Raw genomic sequence first — 20,199 nt, forward strand, 5'->3', positions numbered from 1 at the left:
TGACGTCGAAGGAAACGATCGATTTCAAGAAGTGCCAATTTGAAAGCCTTCTCTGGATCCTCAGGTGTAACATGAAGGAAGTCTTCCGCCAGCTTATTTTTAAAGTGTTCCCACAACAAGACTGCTGGTGCCCCAATATTACATAGAAGAACAAAAAAAGATCGTAGTGCTTTACCAAGCATAAATTGCGATGCCTCTGCAAGCGCAAGGTTGTACTCCTCTTCATCGTTGACAAGGCCGAGGTTGCGAGCAGCTTGCTGAAAAGAAGTGCAGTGAACACCACCCCGTGAAATCAAATCTCGATATCCACCACAGGGGAAAACGTTCAACAGCATTCTAAGGTAAAATTCCTCTCCTCGCTGAGGAGCCACCCGAAACATTCGAGCTACGCATTTACCTCTCTGCCGCTTTGTAATGAAGTGTCGGCCATCAGGATGTTCAAGAACAGGAACTTTCAATGAGTTGGGGCGTGATGAATGCAGAATATATTTTTCATAGAATTCTATGTATGTCAAAGTTTCAAGTTCGGGAACCTGAGGTCTAGAAAAATAAATAATCAAAAGAGATGAGCTGCGATGTATTGCTTGCTCTTCTTCGCCTGGTCGAAAATAAAGAGAGTGTTTTCCCTCTAAGTGTACAGGAAGACATGTTACTGAAGGTTCACTCTCCGTGAGATTAAACTCAAGAATACGCCATACTGCATCACTGGAACCAATATACCGTTTCGTCACGTACTCTTCCACTTCATTAACCAGATCAGAATCACTGACAACGGCGACATTAGCTAAAGGACTACCCTTGGTAATGTACTTAAAGAGGTATTTTACTACTCCTCTGTGTGAAGCCAGCTCCAAATTAATGTGGCACTCGTATTTCAGCAATAATGCTGCGTTATAAGGAACAACCCAAGTATCGTCAATGTCAACAAGTCTGCCGCGATATGTTATATGTGCCTTATTGTTAGCATTCCGTTTATACTTAACAAATCCATTGCTGTCAATGTATGTGGTCTCTGAAGAAGGTTTGGGGAAGAACTTAGTGCACTTATGAAGTGTTCCGTCCCAACACGGAAGATTGGTACGATGATGGGGGCCACATGGTCCGTGGATCATGTTAGCGATGACTAATTCACGATATATTTCGTGATCGATATCAGCAGCTTGAACTGGAATCACTTCTTGATTCTCTATACGAAAACAAATGTGTGCTTGTGGCAGACCTCGCTTTTGAAATTCAATTATATAAATTATATATGCGGATTCACCAAAGAAAGTCCCTGAACGTAGATTACGAAGAAGTTCCAATAATTTACAATGAAACACCCTAGCGCACACATCAGGTTGATTTTTGGATCCAGCTCTTTTGCAAATCCTTATTTCAGTCCATTGTGCGTTGGTTGTAATGGTTAAAAAATAAGTTGGGCCGCCCAGTCGGTTTACCAATGCCATTGCCTTGAGGTATTTTACTTTCATGTACCTTTCTCCGCCAGTAAAGGTGCTTGGCAAATAAACCCTTCCAGGAACAACTCCCTCCTCACCTTGAACAGTTTCATCATTGCAAATGTCATTGGTGACTTGACGGTGCTCCTGTGTAGGGACTGCTCGTTCAGCTTGAGTACGATCGGTATGGGTCGTTTCATTGACATGCCTGACTTCAGAAACAACAGATTGTACTTCGTCAAAGGGAGCTGTTCTTAAGGAGTTGTTACTACCCTTACATTGTGAAAAATGTAAGTAACGCTATCGTTCCTCTTCAATCCGTGCACACATATAAAATATCCATGTTTCAGAAAGTCTTTCAAATTGACGAAACCGTGAATCAGACAAAAGTAAGCATCTTACGTAATTCAACTGGGGAGCTTTTTACCGTTGTCAAGGCGCCCAATGTGACAGCCGGGCGTACCATGTGTATAGAGCAGCGGATATTGTAAAGGCTCGTACAGAGGATGGAAAATGTCTACTTGTGAGGCTTTCCTTCACCGATCTTCCATATAGGTATTTTTCTAGGATAGTATGTCTCCTTGCCAGTGCTTAGAACGGCGGGAACCTCGTATCCCAATAGACGATCTCCAAGATTTGGTCCATGAGTACATCTTGAAGTATTTTCAAATACTAAACGACCATCTTCCGATGGTTCGTTGTGCAGTCGTTTGAGAAGATGGATGTAAGAATTGTTAGACTCCGAGAAATCGGAGATTGTCTCGATGGCTGTAAGGTTAAGGTTTTGTCGTTCCGCCCACTTGTTTCGAGCTATATGGAATATGGATTATTGTAGAGTCCGCTATAAGAAAGGTCGTACACACATTGGTATACCTTTCCTAATACTTATAGAAAGCTTATTCCATGTTTAGTATGTTGCCACCCACCTGAAACAACAAGGGCACTGAAGGCAAATGTTTCGTTGTACATACGAGGCCGAGATCTGAAATCCAGATGTTGATATATTTCGTGATCGATAGGATGGAGAACTAAAATATTATAGAATCCTTGTCCACAAACCACTTCTTCCTGCCTCCCTCTGCTTTAAAGAGTGGAGCCGGACAACTTGAGCATTTAAAACAAGCAGACCGTAAAAGAGAATTCGTTTTCAGGTGGCATGGTAGAATTGAATTTAATTGTTCTCCGCTGTAGACCGCGATCAAACCATTTTTTTTCTTAAAATAGCTGGAAGATGACGGGAAATTTTAGTGTCAGCATGACTTTGATCTAATTTTTTTCGGCGTCCATATGGACTTCAGGATGTATATCGGAATATCGGCATACTGCCTCCCTGTTGATTTCAGGATGTACTTGGGAATATCGCCTGACGGAATCCCTATTTACTTCAGCACGTATTTAGGAATATCGCTGGACCGCTTCCCTATTTACTTCAGGGGTTATCTGACTATAACGCTCGATCTCTTCTCGATGCTGGTCTTGAGAATTGGAGAGTAACTCCTTTAGTCGACCTTTTTCCTTTTTTTTATTTTGGGCAGCTATAGTCATTTGGTTGTCATTGTTGGCGGTTGTAGTGGTCTCCTTAGTTGAATATTTATATTTCGAAGCAACACTCTTTGAAAGAACACCAAAAGGGGATATGCGTTGGGTGTTCAATATATGCAGCAAATCTCGCCGATCTTAAAACAATTCTAGTGATCTTCATTGGGAGTCTTTTTATAAGCAAGTGATACAGCAAATGCGACTACAAAGAAACCGCCATCAGTATTACCAGTCTGTTGTTGTAATCTGTTGTTGTAAATCTTTAAGTACAACTTGTATGGTCGGGGAAAGCTTTCTTAAGTACTGAGTTTCTATCGGAAATAGAGTCCGTGTATTCGACTATCGTAGATTGATATTACCATCGTAGTAAGCACAAATATATTTAGAGACATCGTCAGGAATATCACTGGAAATATCGATAGTGATTATTTGAATATGTGTTTCTGTCAAGAGGGAGAGATGACAAGAATCAGTTTCCTCTAAGGTAATTAAGCTCAGTGGACGAAAATCATGGTCAGCAACCAATATATCATTGAAGAAGCTGATAATGTTTGCAGTCTGTTGTACTCCACCACGAATATCAAGCAGAGTCTGTAAAAAAGTAAATATATAGCGTCAATGTAAGCACATATTTCACCCATAATTGAGAAACCACTTAGTATCTGCTGAACAAAACTCCCTCTCATGATACATACAGCAGTAGACCTGGGTATCTGCTCAACTAAACTCCCCGTCATGAATGCTACAGCAGTGGGCCAGGGGACCTGCTCAACAAAACTCTCCGTCGTCATTCATTCAGTAGGCTAGACGATCTGCTCAACAAGACTCCCCATTCTGATTCATTCAGCACTAGGCCAGGGGATCTCCTCAACAAAACTCAACTCCGCGTCGTCATTGACACAGCATTGGGCCAGGGTTTCTCCTCAACAAAACACCGTATCGTGATTGATACAGCAGTAGGCCAGGGGATCTGCTCACCAAAACTCTCCGTCGTCATTCATTCAGCAATAGCCTAGGGGATCTGGCCAACAAAACTCCCATTCGTGGTCCATACAGCAGGACGCCAAGGCATTTGAACTTTGGTCCTATGACTTTTGTCGTTTGTCGACCCCTCCTACCTTAAATTAAGCTTCTTTTTCCCGGTTTTGGTCGATTTTCTTCATTTCCCATGCGTTATTGTACTCATTCACACACTGATAAGATAGATAGATGCACGAAATTCAGCAGGCTTCTTGGCACGATTATTGGCCATATGTAGACCGACTTTCATTATTCTAGCTGCTTTCAATATATGGGAAACGGAAGCAATACGTCGAAACAATACTCAAATTTCAGCCTAATATATGCTTCTTAAGCAATCTATGGTAAAGCCGATGGACATACGGCAAAACATCTAATGACCAAAATTGTAGGTCATAGCATCATCGATATGCCTGCCACGTTTCAAGACTGTAGCTATCTGCTAAGTTGGAAAAATAATTTTTCAACTTGTGAAAAGCGGAAGAAATTTAACATGCATCGAAACGTTCACTTCTTTCTGTTACACAAATAGCAGATACACGGCAAAACGCCTAAAGGAAAAAATTGTAGGCGACTAAAAGGGTCGTCTGATGGCGCAATCCGTTTCTCGATACGACGTACCATTTGGCTGCAATAAATTTCCAAATGAAAGTCTGCACTATTTAGGGTGCACATTTCCTGGGTCTATCTTATCTTATATATATATAAAATGCCACGCCTCACTCACTCACTCACATAAATCTTTACCCACTTCCGCATGAGCTAGGAACTTGAAATTTGGCAAAGGGATAGCTATTAGCGTGGAATCTACGGAAAAATTCCAATAAGTTCAAGAAATTTAATTTTTGCCCCCCTCACCACAAACAATATGCCATACGCCATATTGCAGTGCCCTACAAAATTAAAAATTCCCAATGTTCTAGCTCTCAGCCAGTAACCGACAGAGCAATTGCAAAAACTTCAAACCCACTTGTGGGTCGGGGCGGTAGAATAACACCGACGTTATCCCCTGCCTGTCGTAAGGAGCGACTAAAAGGGGCCCCAGGGACTCTGAACTTTGGAGCGTGGATTGGCGACCACGGGGCCCTCAGCTGAGCCCTGGCATTGCTTCCACTTACTTGTGCCAGGCTCCTCACGTTCATCTATCCTATCCGACCTCTCTTGGTCAACCCTTGTTTTTTTCCGACCCCGACGCTATTAGGTTTGCGAGGGCTAGGAAGTCTTTCATTTTCACGCCCTTCGTGGCCCCTGTCTTACTTTGGCCGATATCTTCATTTTTCGAAGTGTCGGACACTTTCCATTTTTTCTCTCTGATTAGTGTTATATAGAGGATGGTTGCCTATTTGCACTTCCTCTTAAAACAATAATCACCACCACCACCACCACCACCACCACCAAAAACTTCAAATATTCAATATCTTACCGCCTATAATATCAAAACATTAAGCCAAATTTAATGACGGTTCATACTTTCGTTTCCAGCTATTTGGTGGCTAAACGGTAATTACCATCAACAAACTGATTGCCGTTTTGTACCTAAAATGAACATATCTACAACTTTGGCCCTATGACTTTTTGTCGTATCTTGACCCTTTCTTCCTCAGATTAAGCCCCAGGGGCTCTGAACTTTGGAGCGTGGGTTGGCGACCACGGGGCCCTTAGCTGAGTCCTGGCATTTCTTCCACTTACTTGTGCCAGGCTCCTCACTTTCATCTATCCTATCCGACCTCCCTTGGTCAACACTTGTTCTTTTCCGACCCCGACGCTATTAGGTTTGCGAGGGCTAGAGAGTCTTTCATTTTCACGCCCTTCGTGGCCCTTGTCTTCCCTTCGCCGATATCTTCATTTTTCGAAGTGTCGGACCCCTTCCATTTTTCTCTCTGATTAGTGTTATATAGAGGATGGTTGCCTAGTTGTACTTCCTCTTAAAACAATAATCACCACCACCACCACCACCTCAGATTAAAATTCATTTCCCCGGTTTTGGTCAATTTTGTTCATTTTCCATGTATTATTTTACTGATTCAGATACTCTTAACACAAGTAGATGCACGAAATTCAGCAGGATCCTAGGCACGATCATTGGCTATATGTACACTGACTTTGATTATTTTAACTTCCTTGAATATATGGGAAAACGGAAGGAATATGTGGAAACAGTACTAAAATTTCAGCCTAATTTATGTTTCTTAAGAAATATATGGTGAACCCGATAGATATACGAAAAACCCTGAAATAATCAAAATTGTAGGTCGTTTCATCGTCGATTGCCTCCAGGTTTCAACACTGCAGCTGTCTACAAAGTTGGAAAAATAATTTTTCAACTTGTAAAAATCGGACAAAATTTGAGGTAGACTGAAATGTTCACCACTTTGTATGGTACAAATACCCAATATACGACAAAATGACTTAAGACAAAAATGTAGGCGACTAAAGGAGTCGTCTGATGGCGCAATCAATTCCTCGATACGACGTACCGTTTGGCTGTTATAAATTTCCGAATTAATGTCTGCAATATTTAGCGTGCACATTCCCTGGTTCTATCTTATCTTATATATAATGGCTCACTGACTGACATAAATGTTTAGCCACTTACGCATGAGCTAGGAACTGGAAACTTGGTAATTGCATAGCTATTAGCTTCGAACCTACCGAAAAATTCCAAAAAGTTCAACTTTTTTAATTGTTGCCCCCCTCCTCCCACAAAAAATGGCGGACAACATGTTGCAGAGCGCTAGAAAATTAAAATATGGAAAATTCTAGCTCTTAGCCTGTAACCGACCAAGAAAATGCAACCAGTTCAACTATATTATGTTTACCCCTAAAAATATCGATATATCAAGCCGAATTTAATGACGGTGCCCACTTCCGTTTCGAGCTATTCTGAGGCTAAACGGTAATTGCTATCAACAAATCGATTCAACTTTCGTATCCTAAATTAAGAGATCTACAACAATGGTCACATGCCTTTTTGTCGTTTCTCGATCTCTCTACCTTAGAATGAGCTTCATTTTCCCCGTTATGGTCAGTTTTGTTCATATTCCATACGTTATTTTACATATTCACACACTCATAAGACAGATAGATGCACAAAATTCATCAGACTCCTTGACACGATCACTGGCCATATGTACACCGACTTTGATTATTCTAGCTGCCTTGAATGTATGCGTATGAGAAAACGGAAGGAATATGTGGAAACAGTACTCAAAATTCAGCCTAATCTATGTTTCTTAAGCAATCTAAGGCACAGCCGATGGAGACACAACAAAACGTTACAGACCGATAATTTATTGTAGGTCGTTTGGTCGTAGTTACGCCTGCCAAGCTTCAAGATTGTATTTGTCTGCTAAGTTTCCAAAATAACTTTTCAACTTGTGACAAGTGAACGAAATTTGACATCGATCGAATCGTTCATCTCTTTCTATAGTATAAACAGCCGAGATATTGCAAAATGTCTTAAGAAAGAAATGTAGGCGACTAAAAGGATCGTCTGTTGCTGCAATCCGTTTCTCCATACGACGTGCCGTTTGGCCTGAATAACTTTCCAAATGAAAGTCTGCACTAATGTTTACCCACTTACAGATGAGCTAGAAACTTGAAATTCGTTAATCTGTTAGCTATTAGACTGTCACCCAAGAGTATGTTCAATTTTTTAACCCCCAACCATAATGGCGATTGCAGTCATCGGTTGCGCCAGAAAGCTGAAATTTGTCGAAATTTTAGCTGTTACCCTGTAACCGACGGAGGTTCCTTAAAGTTACAATGTTTAATATTTTACTCCCAGAAATAACAAAATTTTCGGGTAATTACCATCCCGGAGCAGACCTTAATTTCGTGGTCTTTTGTGCCTAAACGGTAATGCCTGTCAAAAATGGATATCACTTTCTTTCCATGTAATGAAAAGATCAATAACCTTGGTCCTATGACTTTGCCCTATCCCGACTCCTTCTACCTTAGACGGAACTTCATTTTCAGATTTTGGGTCAATTTTTTTTCAGTATATTATTTCAGTGCTTGAAACACTTAGGTAGGATCACGAAATTAAGCAGGACACTTGCAACGTCCATTGGTCATACGCAAACAGACTTTCATTTTTTCTGCCGCCATGTAGTTATGGGAAAACGGAAGAGATATATGGAAACACTATTCAAATTTCAGTCTTACCTATGTTTCTAAAGCAATCTAAGGTGAAGCCGACAGTCATACGACAAAAAGTCAAAAAACCAGAATTACAGACCGTTTCGTGGTCGATACTCATGCCAAGTTCAAGACTGCAGCTGTCTGGTAAGTTGGCGAAATAATTTCTCAACTTGTGAGAAACGTACGAAATTTACCCTAGATCGAAATATTCACCTCTATCTATGCCATAAATAGCCGAGATACGAGAAAATGCCTTAGGACCAAAAATGTAGGCTTCTGAAGGGGTCGTCTGATGCCGCAACCCCCTGTGGGTGGGGACGGTAGAATAACACCCACGGTATCCCCTGCCTATCGTAAGAGGCGCCTAAAAGGGACCCCAAGTGCTCTGAAATTTGGAGCGTGGGCGGGCCCTTAGCTGAGTCCTGGCATTTTTCCATTTACTTGTGCCAGGCTCCTCACTTTCATCTATCCTATCCGACTTCTCTTGGTCAACCCTTGTTCATTTCCGACCCCGGCAGTATTACGTAAGGAGGTCTAGGGAGTCTTTCATTTTCACGCCCTTCGTGGCCCTTGTCTTCCTTTGGCCGATACCTACATTTTTCGAATTGTCGGACCCCTTCCATTTTTTCTCTCTCATTAGTGTTATATAGAGGATGGTTGCCCAGTTGTACCTCCTCTTAAAACAATAATCACCACCACCACCACTACTGATGCCGCAATATATTTATCTATACGACCAACCGTTCCGCCACAGCAAATTCCCAAATAAAAGTCTGCACTTATAAACATACTCATCTTCAACGCTTATCTATGTGCCTATATTATATAAAACCGTACCGCTGACTGACTTACATTAAGGATTGTATACTTCCAGATGACGTAGAAACGTGAAATTTTTCTATGCGATAGCTATTAAGCTGCAGCCTATGGAAAAGTTCCAAATGTTCAATTTTTTTGTCACCTTTACTTCCCTTCCCCTAAACTAAATGGTGGAAGATACGTTGCAGTGCGCCAGAAAATTAAAATTTGGCTTGACCTGCAACCAAAAAGTTGCAATGTCTATCATTTTACGTACAAATATTATCGAAGAGTGGACGCAATTTTCATGACGGTGTAAACCATTGTTTCGAGGAATTTTTGGTGGCTAAACGGTAAGTCGTATCGCCAAATGTACAAGACCTTAGGAACCAACATGAAAAGGTCTACAACTTCTCTCCCGTGACCTTTCGTTATATACTGATCCCTTATACCTTAGATAGAGATGCATTTTCAGATTTTACGTCAACTTTGTACATTTCTATAATTAATTTTACTGTTTTACACACTTATAAGATCGACAGAACCATGAAATTCGTCAGGCTCATTGGAACGCCCGTGGGTCATATGAGAGCAAAATGTATGACTCTAGCACCGTATTAGAATTGAAAAACGAAAGCATTATGTGGACACTGTACTCCTAATATAATTATCTAAACCAATCTACGGAGTACCAAATGCAAATACGACGAAACACCAAGGAACGAAAATTAGAACGTTCCAAACACGATACACCCAACAAGTTTCAAGATTATAGCCGCACATTAGGCTAGGAAAACAATATCACACCTTGTGAGAATCGTACGCAATTTGCACAAGGACGAAGAGTTTACATCTATTTCTGCTATAAATAGTGAATATACTGTACTAGAAAAAATTATAGGACCAAACATGTACGCGAACATATGCACCGCCTGTTAAGACAATCCGTTTTTCGAAGACGACGTATAGGTTCGTCACAGTAATTTATCCAAATGACCACTTCCAATGCAGAGGAATTGGGGGTTTGGGGGCGCAGCCCCCAACGAGCGAAAGCGAGTCTATATATATAAAAGCAAGTCGGGCTGGAGCGATGTATATATAAATATTTAAAAATGAAAAAAGACGTGAATTAATGAGGCACTTCCAGAAATCTCAGAAATTTGAAACTTGGTACGAGGGAAACTGATGACCCCAGGATCCCTAGAAAAATCGGAAATTCTCAAAATTCCCTGAAGGGGGCACGCTGGGGGGGCTCAAATTTTGGGCTCAGCATAAGAACACAGTCGTATAGTATATAAAAAACGATAACCTATAGGTTTCGTGGGCTTAAAAATTTTCGGGAATTTCCTCATTTTTATCCCCTATCCCCCCAAATCAAGATGGCGGCACAACCTGCCAGACGAGGTAGACAATTGAAATTTGGTGAAATTATAGCTTTTGGTCCCTAACAGACGGAAAAATTCCAAAATGTTCAAATTTTTCACTTTTTACCCCCAAAGATATCGAAATATGGAGGCAATTTTAATGACTGTGCAGACATTCCTTTTGAGCTATTTTTTGGCTAAACGGTAAGTCGTATCACAAAATGGATGGCACAATGTCCCTTCAATTCAGAGTGATCTACAACTTTGGTCCTGTGACATTTTGTCGTATCTCGCTCCCTTATACGTTAAATTTGGCCGTATTTCTGGATTGTTCGTAAATTTGGTGATTTTTACAAGTATATTTCATTGTTTGACACACTTATAAGAATGATAGGATCATCGCGTTAGGTGCGCACATTGGCACGATTAAGGGACATATGTGTACCAAATTTCATGATTCTAGCTTATACATAAGTAGGCAAAATGTAATGTAAAATGTTAAAAATGCACCCAAATTTCACCCTATTCACAATTTGAACTCAATTTACCCCCTTAATATGGGTGATACGAGGATATGGTTTTGAAACAAACATTTAGAGGGATAAGTGAGGCGTCTGATGGCGCAAACCGTTTCTTAATATCATAAACCGTTTAGGAGATATGAATCTCGAAGTGGAAGTCTGCACTTTTCAACGTGCTCATGCTTATCCGTCATCTATATATATAAAAGCAAGTCGGGCTGGAGCGATGTATATATAAATATTTAAAAATGAAAAAAGACGTGAATTAATGAGGCACTTCCAGAAATCTCAGAAATTTGAAACTTGGTACGAGGGAAACTGATGACCCCAGGATCCCTAGAAAAATCGGAAATTCTCAAAATTCCCTGAAGGGGGCACGCTGGGGGGGCTCAAATTTTGGGCTCAGCATAAGAACACAGTCGTATAGTATATAAAAAACGATAACCTATAGGTTTCGTGGGCTTAAAAATTTTCGGGAATTTCCTCATTTTTATCCCCTATCCCCCCAAATCAAGATGGCGGCACAACCTGCCAGACGAGGTAGACAATTGAAATTTGGTGAAATTATAGCTTTTGGTCCCTAACAGACGGAAAAATTCCAAAATGTTCAAATTTTTCACCTTTTACCCCCAAAGATATCGAAATATGTAGGCAATTTTAATGACTGAGCAGACATTCCTTTTGAGCTATTTTTTGGCTAAACGGTAAGTCGTATCACAAAATGGATGGCACAATGTCCCTTCAATTCAGAGTGATCTACAACTTTGGTCCTGTGACATTTTGTCGTATCTCGCTCCCTTATACGTTAAATTTGGCCGTATTTCTGGATTGTTCGTAAATTTGGTGATTTTTACAAGTATATTTCATTGTTTGACACACTTATAAGAATGATAGGATCATCGCGTTAGGTGCGCACATTGGCACGATTAAGGGACATATGTGTACCAAATTTCATGATTCTAGCTTATACATAAGTAGGCAAAATGTAATGTAAAATGTTAAAAATGCACCCAAATTTCACCCTATTCACAATTTGAACTCAATTTACCCCCTTAATATGGGTGATACGAGGATGTCGTTTAGAAACAAACATTTAGAGGGATAAATGGGGCGTCTGATGGCGCAAACCGTTTCTTAATATCATAAACCGTTTAGGAGATATGAATCTCGAAGTGGAAGTCTGCACTTTTCAACGTGCTCATGCTTATCCGTCATCACGTTGGGTGCGCACATTGGCACGATTAAGGGACATATGTGTAGCAAATTTCATCATTCTAGCTTATACATAAGTAGGCAAAACGTAATGTAAAATGTTAAAAATGCACCCAAATTTCACCCTATTTAAAATTTGAGCTAAATTTACCCCCTTAATTTGGGAGATACGAGGATATGGTTTAGAAACAGACATGTAGAGCGATAAATGAGGAGTCTGATGGCCCAAACCGTTTCTTAATATCATAAACCGTTTAGGAGATATGAATCTCGAAGTGGAAGTCTGCACTTTTCAACGTGCTCATGCTTATCCGTCATCTATATAAATAAAATCGTAACGACCGTGTGTCTGTACATTGATTATTTTGGCGAAATTTCCATACAGTTATCCGTTTCAGGTGTAATAATGACCATCTGCATCATTTTTAGCTTTGGTGTCTGTCTGTTTGTCTGTCCTTCTATAACTTGAAAACTACTGGATATATTTCCACCAAACTTCATATTTAGAATCCACCTGTCCTTGGGTAGGTTTTAGCACAAAAAAATAAAATCGTAACGACCGTGTGTCTGTGCATTGATTATTTTGGCGAATTTCCGTACAGTTATCCGTTTCAGGTGTAATAATGACCATCTGCGTCATTTTTAGCTTTGGTGTCTGTCTGTTTGTCTGTTGTCTGTTTGTCTGTTTGTCTGTCATTCTATAACTTGAAAACTACTAAATATATATTTCCACCAAACTTCATATTTAGAATCCACCTGTCCTTGGGTAGGTTTTAGCGCAAATATCGTTTCTAAATCCCTGAACTGAGTGGGGATTTTTAGGAAACCGTAACCGTGATTTTGCACTCCCTCAATGTATACACAACCGAACTTAATGGAAATCAACCTGCCTTAATGAAAATTAATTTCTAAATTTTTTTTCTCATGTGCATCATTTCGATAACAGGATTTAGTAAGGGAGATATCATTAACGGACCGTTTTTCGGTACAAATCCCAGCGGACTTAACGCAAGAGCGGGTGCGTGTTAAGCGTACTTCTTACAACTTGAAAACTAACAAGATATTTGAAGCAAACTTTATATATAGCATCCATCTGTCCGAGGGTAGGTTTCCTTGGTGTCTGTTAGTTAGTTTGTTTGTTTGTTTGTTTGTTTGTTTGTTTGTTGGTCTGTTTGTCTTTCTCTAACTTGAAAACTACTGGATATATTTCCACCAAACTTCATATTTAGAATCCACCTGTCCTTTGGGGAGGTTTTAGGGCAAATATTGTTTCTAAATCCCTGAACTAATTGGGGGTTTATACGAAACCGAAACCGTGATTTTGCACTCACTCAAAATACACACAACCAAACTTAATGGAAATCTACCTGCCTTAATGGAAATTAATTTCTAAACCTTTTCTTCTCATGTGCATCATTTCAATCACTTACAGGAAAGATAGTATGATCAAACTCTACACGAACATTGGCCCACCCAGTACCCATATGTGAGCCAAATTCTATGTCACATAATTATCCGAAAAGTAATGCAATGTAAGATATTCTTACACAAATTTCAACCTATTCAACGTTTCTGATTCAATGTGACCCATGAATAGATTAGATGCGAAAAAATATCATAGGACCAACCATTTAGATCGCTAAATACTGCGCCTTACGGTACAATCCTTTGTCGATATGACGTACCGTTTAGCAGCAGTTAATCTGTAAATGAAGGTCTGCAATATTGTAAACATTTATATACTTTCGTATGTCCATCTGTATATATTCGTTGATGTCGATTTGTAGCGATCGAGAAAGGGTGTGTCTGCTATTGTAATCAGTACTCCCTACACCGACTTTGACTGCTGGCAGTAGGAATGGGGTCCTTCTCCAACTCCTGTGTAACTGGCATTAGTAAGGAGGGCCTACCATTTTAACGAATAATTCACTTTTCGATTTGTCTTGCAGAAGGCAAGGGATCATGCAGTTTTGTTCGAAAGTCCCCTACTCTATTGTGTGTGGCTCTAGGCCAGGGTGCCCGCCATTATAAACAAATGTTCCAATCTAAAATGTGACTAGCATTAGGCATAGTGGCCTGCTATTTTCATGGAAACTCACTAATTCTGTGTGACTGGCAGTAAGCTGGCTAGCAGCAGTAAAAAGGGACTGTCATTATAATGATAACTGCACAACTCAATTTTGACTGGTGGTAGGGAAGTTGCCTGGTATTATAATAAAAACTCCTCAACTGTAACCTGTCTGAAATTAGGAAATGGGTCTGCCATTGTAACTAAGACTCCCCAAATCGATTGTGACCGCGCAGTAGGCATTGGGGCCTGAAATTATAATGTAAACTTGCCAACTCGATTGTGAATGGCAGTAGGCAAGTGAGCCTGCCGTTATCATCACAACTCCGCAACCCTCACTTTACATTGGAAACAACGTATGTGGACCTCCCCATGCTATTTATCGGATAAGGCTAAGAGACATGCAATTTTAAAACAATCTCATTTGCTGCACGCACAGTCTTTACGTCGATATCCGTGTACAATGTAGAATACCGTAGCGAAGCACGGGTACATTTGCTAGTAACTGATAAACCGTTCAGCCCTTCAGAAGGCCCGGATTCGATTCCCGTCCGTGCCGGAGATTTTAACCTTAAATGGTCAATTCCCACGGCTCGGAGACATCCATGGAACTCACACACCACTGACGACACTATTCTCCAAACAGCAATACGAAGTTTCCTATACACGGCAGATGCCACCCACCTTCGGGGAAGGGTCTGCCTTGTTGCACCAGGCTAGCAACAGACACACGAAATTATCATTACTATTGGTAAATCAACAAATCACAATACACTTTCTGTCAGGGATGAATCACTACCTTCTTGGGATCCTGGAGGAAGGAGCCACTAGCTCATTGCAAGATATCGGCGACAGAAGGATGAGAAAGGGCCAGGATTCGGGAGGTGGTCAGCGTGGCCTTAATTTAGGTTCAGCCCCAGCATTTTTTCTGGTGTGACAAGGAGAAACCAAGGAAACATCCTCAACACAGCTGACGTTGGGATTCAACCCCACCATCTTTCAGATGTAAGCTCTCAGCTACGCGGCTTTAACCGCACTGCCAACTCGCTCTTTAAGATAATTTTATCATCAATGATAATGACAATAATAGTAATAATAGTGGTTTTTTCCTGCCTCTTTCTTTCTTAATCTGCTTACTCTCCAGGGTTGGTTTTTCCCTCGGATTCAGCGAGCAGTGTCCGGGAGCGTGAGACATTGGTTGGGGATACAACTGGGGAGGATGACCAGTACCTCGCCCAGGTGAGCTCACCTGCTATGCTGAATAGGAGCCTTGTGGGGATGGGAATATTGGAAGGGATAGACAAGGAGACAGGAAGAAACCGGCCGTGGCCTTAATTTAGGTACCATTCCGGCATTTGCCTGGAGGAGAAGTGGGAAACCACGGAAAACCACTTCCCGGATGGCTGAGGAGGGAATCGAAACCCCGCTACTCAGTTGACCTCCCGAGGCTGAGTGGACCCCGTTCCAGCCCTCGTACCATTTCGTGGCAGAGCCGGGAATCAAACCATGGCCTCCGCCGGTGGTAGCTAACCACACTAACCACTACACCGCTGAGGCGGACTAATTATTTATATTAATTAATTAATTAATTAATTAATTAATTAATTAATTTATTTAATCCATTTACCCTCCGGGATTGTTTTTCTCCCCGGACTCAGCGGGGGTTCCCACCCGGCTTGCATGTTGTTTGCGGAAACCTTTACCTGGAGCGGGTGACACTTCTATGATGTTGACTGCAAGGCCTTTCATTTCACATCGTTACACGTACACCAGTCTCTTCGCTCATCAGTTTCCCGCAGTTGGGTTCGAACACAATAACTTTTGCCATCACAACACACGACTGCTGTTCATTTGGCTCGACTCCGGACAAGTCCGGCAACTCTTGCAATGACACAGCTGCTGTACACTCGACTCAAATCCAGACGAGGCCGATAACTCACACAATTAACTCACTATCACTGTGACTGCTCCCTACACTAAACTACCCAGTACCCAACACGTATCACCCACCAAAATCACAGCACGACAAACTCTAAGAACACTTTAACATTACTCTCCAACACACTCAAAGACGACAACCAACTTTCCTCTCCAACAGTCTGCCACAATGACACTGACTCTAGTGAAACACTCACCCGTTCACGGTGAACATCTTCTATATGTCTGGTATCTTCAGGGAGCAGCCATAATGAGAACGTTCGAGTTTCGCCTTCCAGAAAATCAGCGCAGACACCGGACGAAAGGCATAGTAGAAGGAGAGGCCGTAGCATGCCCTTAGGCGAACTAGGATGTTTTCGGTCTAAATCACTCACCTCTACCAAGAAATACCGAAGAGGGCTTCCAGACAGCTAGCAACCCCACGAGCACGTAACAATACTATTGTCCGTTTGGGGAATTAATGAGTTCCTCCCGCTCATGTTATAAACTAGTGTCACATGACGCAGTAGTGAAAGGAACGAAGCCAACCGGTGCCTGAAAGTTTGTTGACTATTTAGCAATACTGTCTTCTGTATATGATCTTTAGCACGGGTATATTTATTGTCTTACTGATTTTGAAATAATAATATAGATGAAGTCCGCCTCCGTGGTGTAGTGGTTAGTGTGATCAGCTGCCACCCACGGAGGCCCGGGTTCGATACCCGCCTCTGCCACGACATTTGAAAAGTGGTATGAGGGCTGGAACGGGATCCACTCAGCCTCGGGAGGTCAAATGAGTAGAGGCGGGTTCGATTCCAACCTCAGCCATCCTGGAAGTGGTTTTTCATGGTTCTCCTTCTCCTCCAGACAAATGCCGGGATGGTACCTAACTTAAGGCCACGGCCGCTTCCTTCCTTCTTCCTTGCCTATCCCTTCCAATCTTCCCATCCCTCCACAAGGCCGCTGTTCAGCATAGCAGGTGTGGCCGCCTGGGCGAGCTACTGATCATTCTCCTCAGTTATATCCCCCGACCTAAAAGTCTCACGCTCTAGGAAACTGCTCTTGAGGCGGTAGAGGTGGGATCCTTGGAGGGTAAACAGATTAAGAAAGAAATAATATAAATCAGAAAGTTTAACTCTGTAATACACGCGATAGGTTAAGATTTTTCACGGATCATATCTCCTAAACTTTTTGAAGACATCTCTGAGGTTTGTATGGCAGTAGACGCGTGAAACCGCTGGAGATCCAGTCGTGAGGACTCAACACACAAAACTAACTTGGACTGGTTACTTATTTATCGGTGTAGAATAATTTCAGAGGCTCATTACTGCACATTTATTAGCAGCTTACTTGTATTTCCTGCTTGCGGAGACTGATAATCTTTTTTACTGTACTACTTCGCGTTTTCATTCCCATTTTGGGTGGACGGATTGAACACATTCACGATATTCGCTATCGAAGGAGGATGACACCCTTGCTACGCTCAAATTACGACCGTTGGCTGGCGAACACGGGACCCCTAGCTGAGCCTGAATATTTTCCAATGACCTATGACAGGTTCCTCTGTTCATCTTTCCTATTCAAACTCACTCTTGTTCTCTTCCGACCCCGATGGTGTTAGGTTTACGAGACCTAGGTTGTCCTCAATTTTCACACTCTTCGAGCTACCCCCCCCCCCTCCCCCCCGCCCGGCGTTACCCTCATTGGCTCCACTCCAGATAACTCCGACAACTCCTGGAGTAACACAGCTGCTGTTCACTCGACTCAAATGCAGACGAGGCCGATAACTCACACAATTAACTCACTATCACTGTGACTGCTCCATGTATTCACAGGTTAACTGGCATTATTGTTGGGAAGGAAACGTTCTTGATTTCATATTATAAGCACATAACTTTTCTCTTATTCACCTGGAGTTGACGCAGGAGAAAAATCTTATGCAATTTGTAATATGATACCAAGGGGTTGTAGAGTTATAGTGATTCGGTGCGTTCCCAGAGGCACGAGTTCGATTCCCGACTCTGCCACGAAATTTGAAAAGTGGTACGAGGGCTGGAACGGAATCCACTCAGTCGACCTCAGTCGAATCCCACCTCAGCCATCCTAGAAGAGGTTTTCCGTGCCTTCCCAATTCTTCTCTAGAAAAAAGGCGAGATGGTATGTAATCTAGGGCCACGGCCGATCCTTCCCTCTTCCTTGTATATATCTTCCATTCTTCCCATCCCCCCTCCACAAGGCCCCTGTTCAGCATAGCAGGTGAGGCTGCCTGGACGAGGTACTGGTCCTCCTCTCCCAGTAGTATCCCCCGATCTAAATGTCGCACGCTCCAGAACACTGCAATGCGACGGTAGAGGTTGGATCGCTCGCTGAATCCGAGGGAAAAACCAACCCCGGAGGGTAAACAGATTAAGAAAGAAAGAAAATGTAAACTTGGTTGTAAGATCCTATAATAGTTCATCCTTTTGCAGACAACCTCATGAGAACAGGTAACGTAAGGTGTGGCCTAAATAGCACAAAAACAACGAACCGGTTACTGTACTTCGAGTTGCTTCAGATCTATTACAATAAATTTCACTTGCAGGTGTGTGTTTTCGTGGTGTAGCGGTTATCACGTCCGCCTAACACGCGGAAGGTCCCCGGTTCGATCCCGGGCGAAAACATATGCATTTTTAACATTTTAAGTTTGGCTTTTCATCAAATTATACACAGCTATGTATCAGATCTGTCTAACGCTATGATAAATACAGTATTTTCATCCACAATTTTCTATGAAATCCCTAAGTAAAGGTTTTGTGATGGAGCAGTTCTGCCACGAAATTTGAAAAGTGGTGCGAGGGCTGGAACGGGGTCCACTCACCCTCGGGAAGTCAACTGAGTAGGGGTGGGTTCGGTTCCCACCTCAGCCACCCTGGAAATGGTTTTCCGTGATTTCCCACTTCCCCTCCAGGCAAATGCCGGGATGGTACTTTACTTAATCCCACGGCCGCTTCCTTCCATCTTCCTTGTCTATCACTTCCAGTCTCCTCCCCCCACCCCCACCGCCCAAAGGCCACTGTTCAGCATAGCAGGTGAGGCCAGCTGGGCAAGGGACTGGTCCTCCTCTGCATATATGTCCCGTTGACCCAAAGCCTCACGCTACAGGACACTGCTTTTGATGCGGTAGAGGTGGGATCCCTCGCTGATTCCGGGGGAAAACCAACCGTGGAGGGTAAACGGATTAAGAAGGAAAGAAAATATTAAGAAAAAAGGCTGGTTAGTTTATTTGATTACTTCCTAACACAGTTAATGTATAGGTACACAGACGAAAAAAACAAAACCCTCGCACATTGTATTAATTATGTTAAGAACATGTACAAGGTTTGAGCGTAGATTGTTTAAGCGTCGCTATCAAGTAAAAGAATACTCTAAGGCACCGGAGGGATTCGAACCCTCGATCTCCTGTTTACTAGACAGGCGCTTTAACCAACTAAGCCACGGCGCCAAGTACTCTGTATGTAACTCATGCGTCTTGCTCAACACCATAATAACGAGACACTGAGTTGGCCTTTTCTCCGTCGAATGCCAAGATGAACGAATTGGCACACTCCCAAATCCAGGGAGGGCGGACTATTTTACGCTATTTCAACGTATTAAGTTTATTTTCCCACAGCACTTGCCAACAATCCACTTTGTTCGAGTTATAAACGCTCCCACCAAGAGTTTGGCTGCGTGGTTTGTGTCGGGTAGCTATTGGCTTAAATTCAGGAGATAGTGGGTTCGAACTTCCCTGAAGGTGGTTTTCTGTGGTTTACCATTTACGCACCAGGCAAATGCTAGGGCTGTATCTTAATCAAAGCCACGGTCGATTCCTTACCACTCCTAGCCCTTTCCTGTCCCATCGCCATAAGCCTACCTGTGTCGGTGCGACGTAAGGCAAGTTATAAAAAATAAAATAAAAAATAAATGCTGGCCACGAAAGTCAATTATTTGTCTTCTTTTTCTTCTACTTATTCTATTAAATTTCTTTGGGTCAGCACTTGATGGCTACTTGGCCCAGTTCAAGGGTACAGCACTAGAGCTCCCGGCGTTACTGGAAGATAACGAGCAACCAGAGCCGTGTGCAATGATTGCAGAGACTGGATAGTGATAGTGGTGTTGTTTATTGTTATTGTACTGGCAACAGAAACACAAGGCGTTTA

The 20,199-nt window shown here is 42.1% G+C and overlaps 2 non-coding genes across 2 annotated transcripts; one reads left to right on the top strand and one right to left on the bottom strand.

Moving 5' to 3' along the window:
- The first annotated feature begins 18,608 nt into the window (after window positions 1-18,608).
- TRNAV-AAC (transfer RNA valine (anticodon AAC)) lies at window positions 18,609-18,681 on the top strand. The gene has a single exon. It is a non-coding gene; the product is annotated as a tRNA-Val (tRNA).
- A 747-nt stretch (window positions 18,682-19,428) lies between these two features.
- Window positions 19,429-19,502, bottom strand: TRNAT-AGU (transfer RNA threonine (anticodon AGU)). Its single transcript has one exon. It is a non-coding gene; the product is annotated as a tRNA-Thr (tRNA).
- Window positions 19,503-20,199: the final 697 nt, after the last annotated feature.

The sequence above is a fragment of the Anabrus simplex genome, chromosome 3 (genome assembly GCF_040414725.1).
Source record: "Anabrus simplex isolate iqAnaSimp1 chromosome 3, ASM4041472v1, whole genome shotgun sequence".
NCBI lineage: Eukaryota > Metazoa > Arthropoda > Insecta > Orthoptera > Tettigoniidae > Anabrus > Anabrus simplex.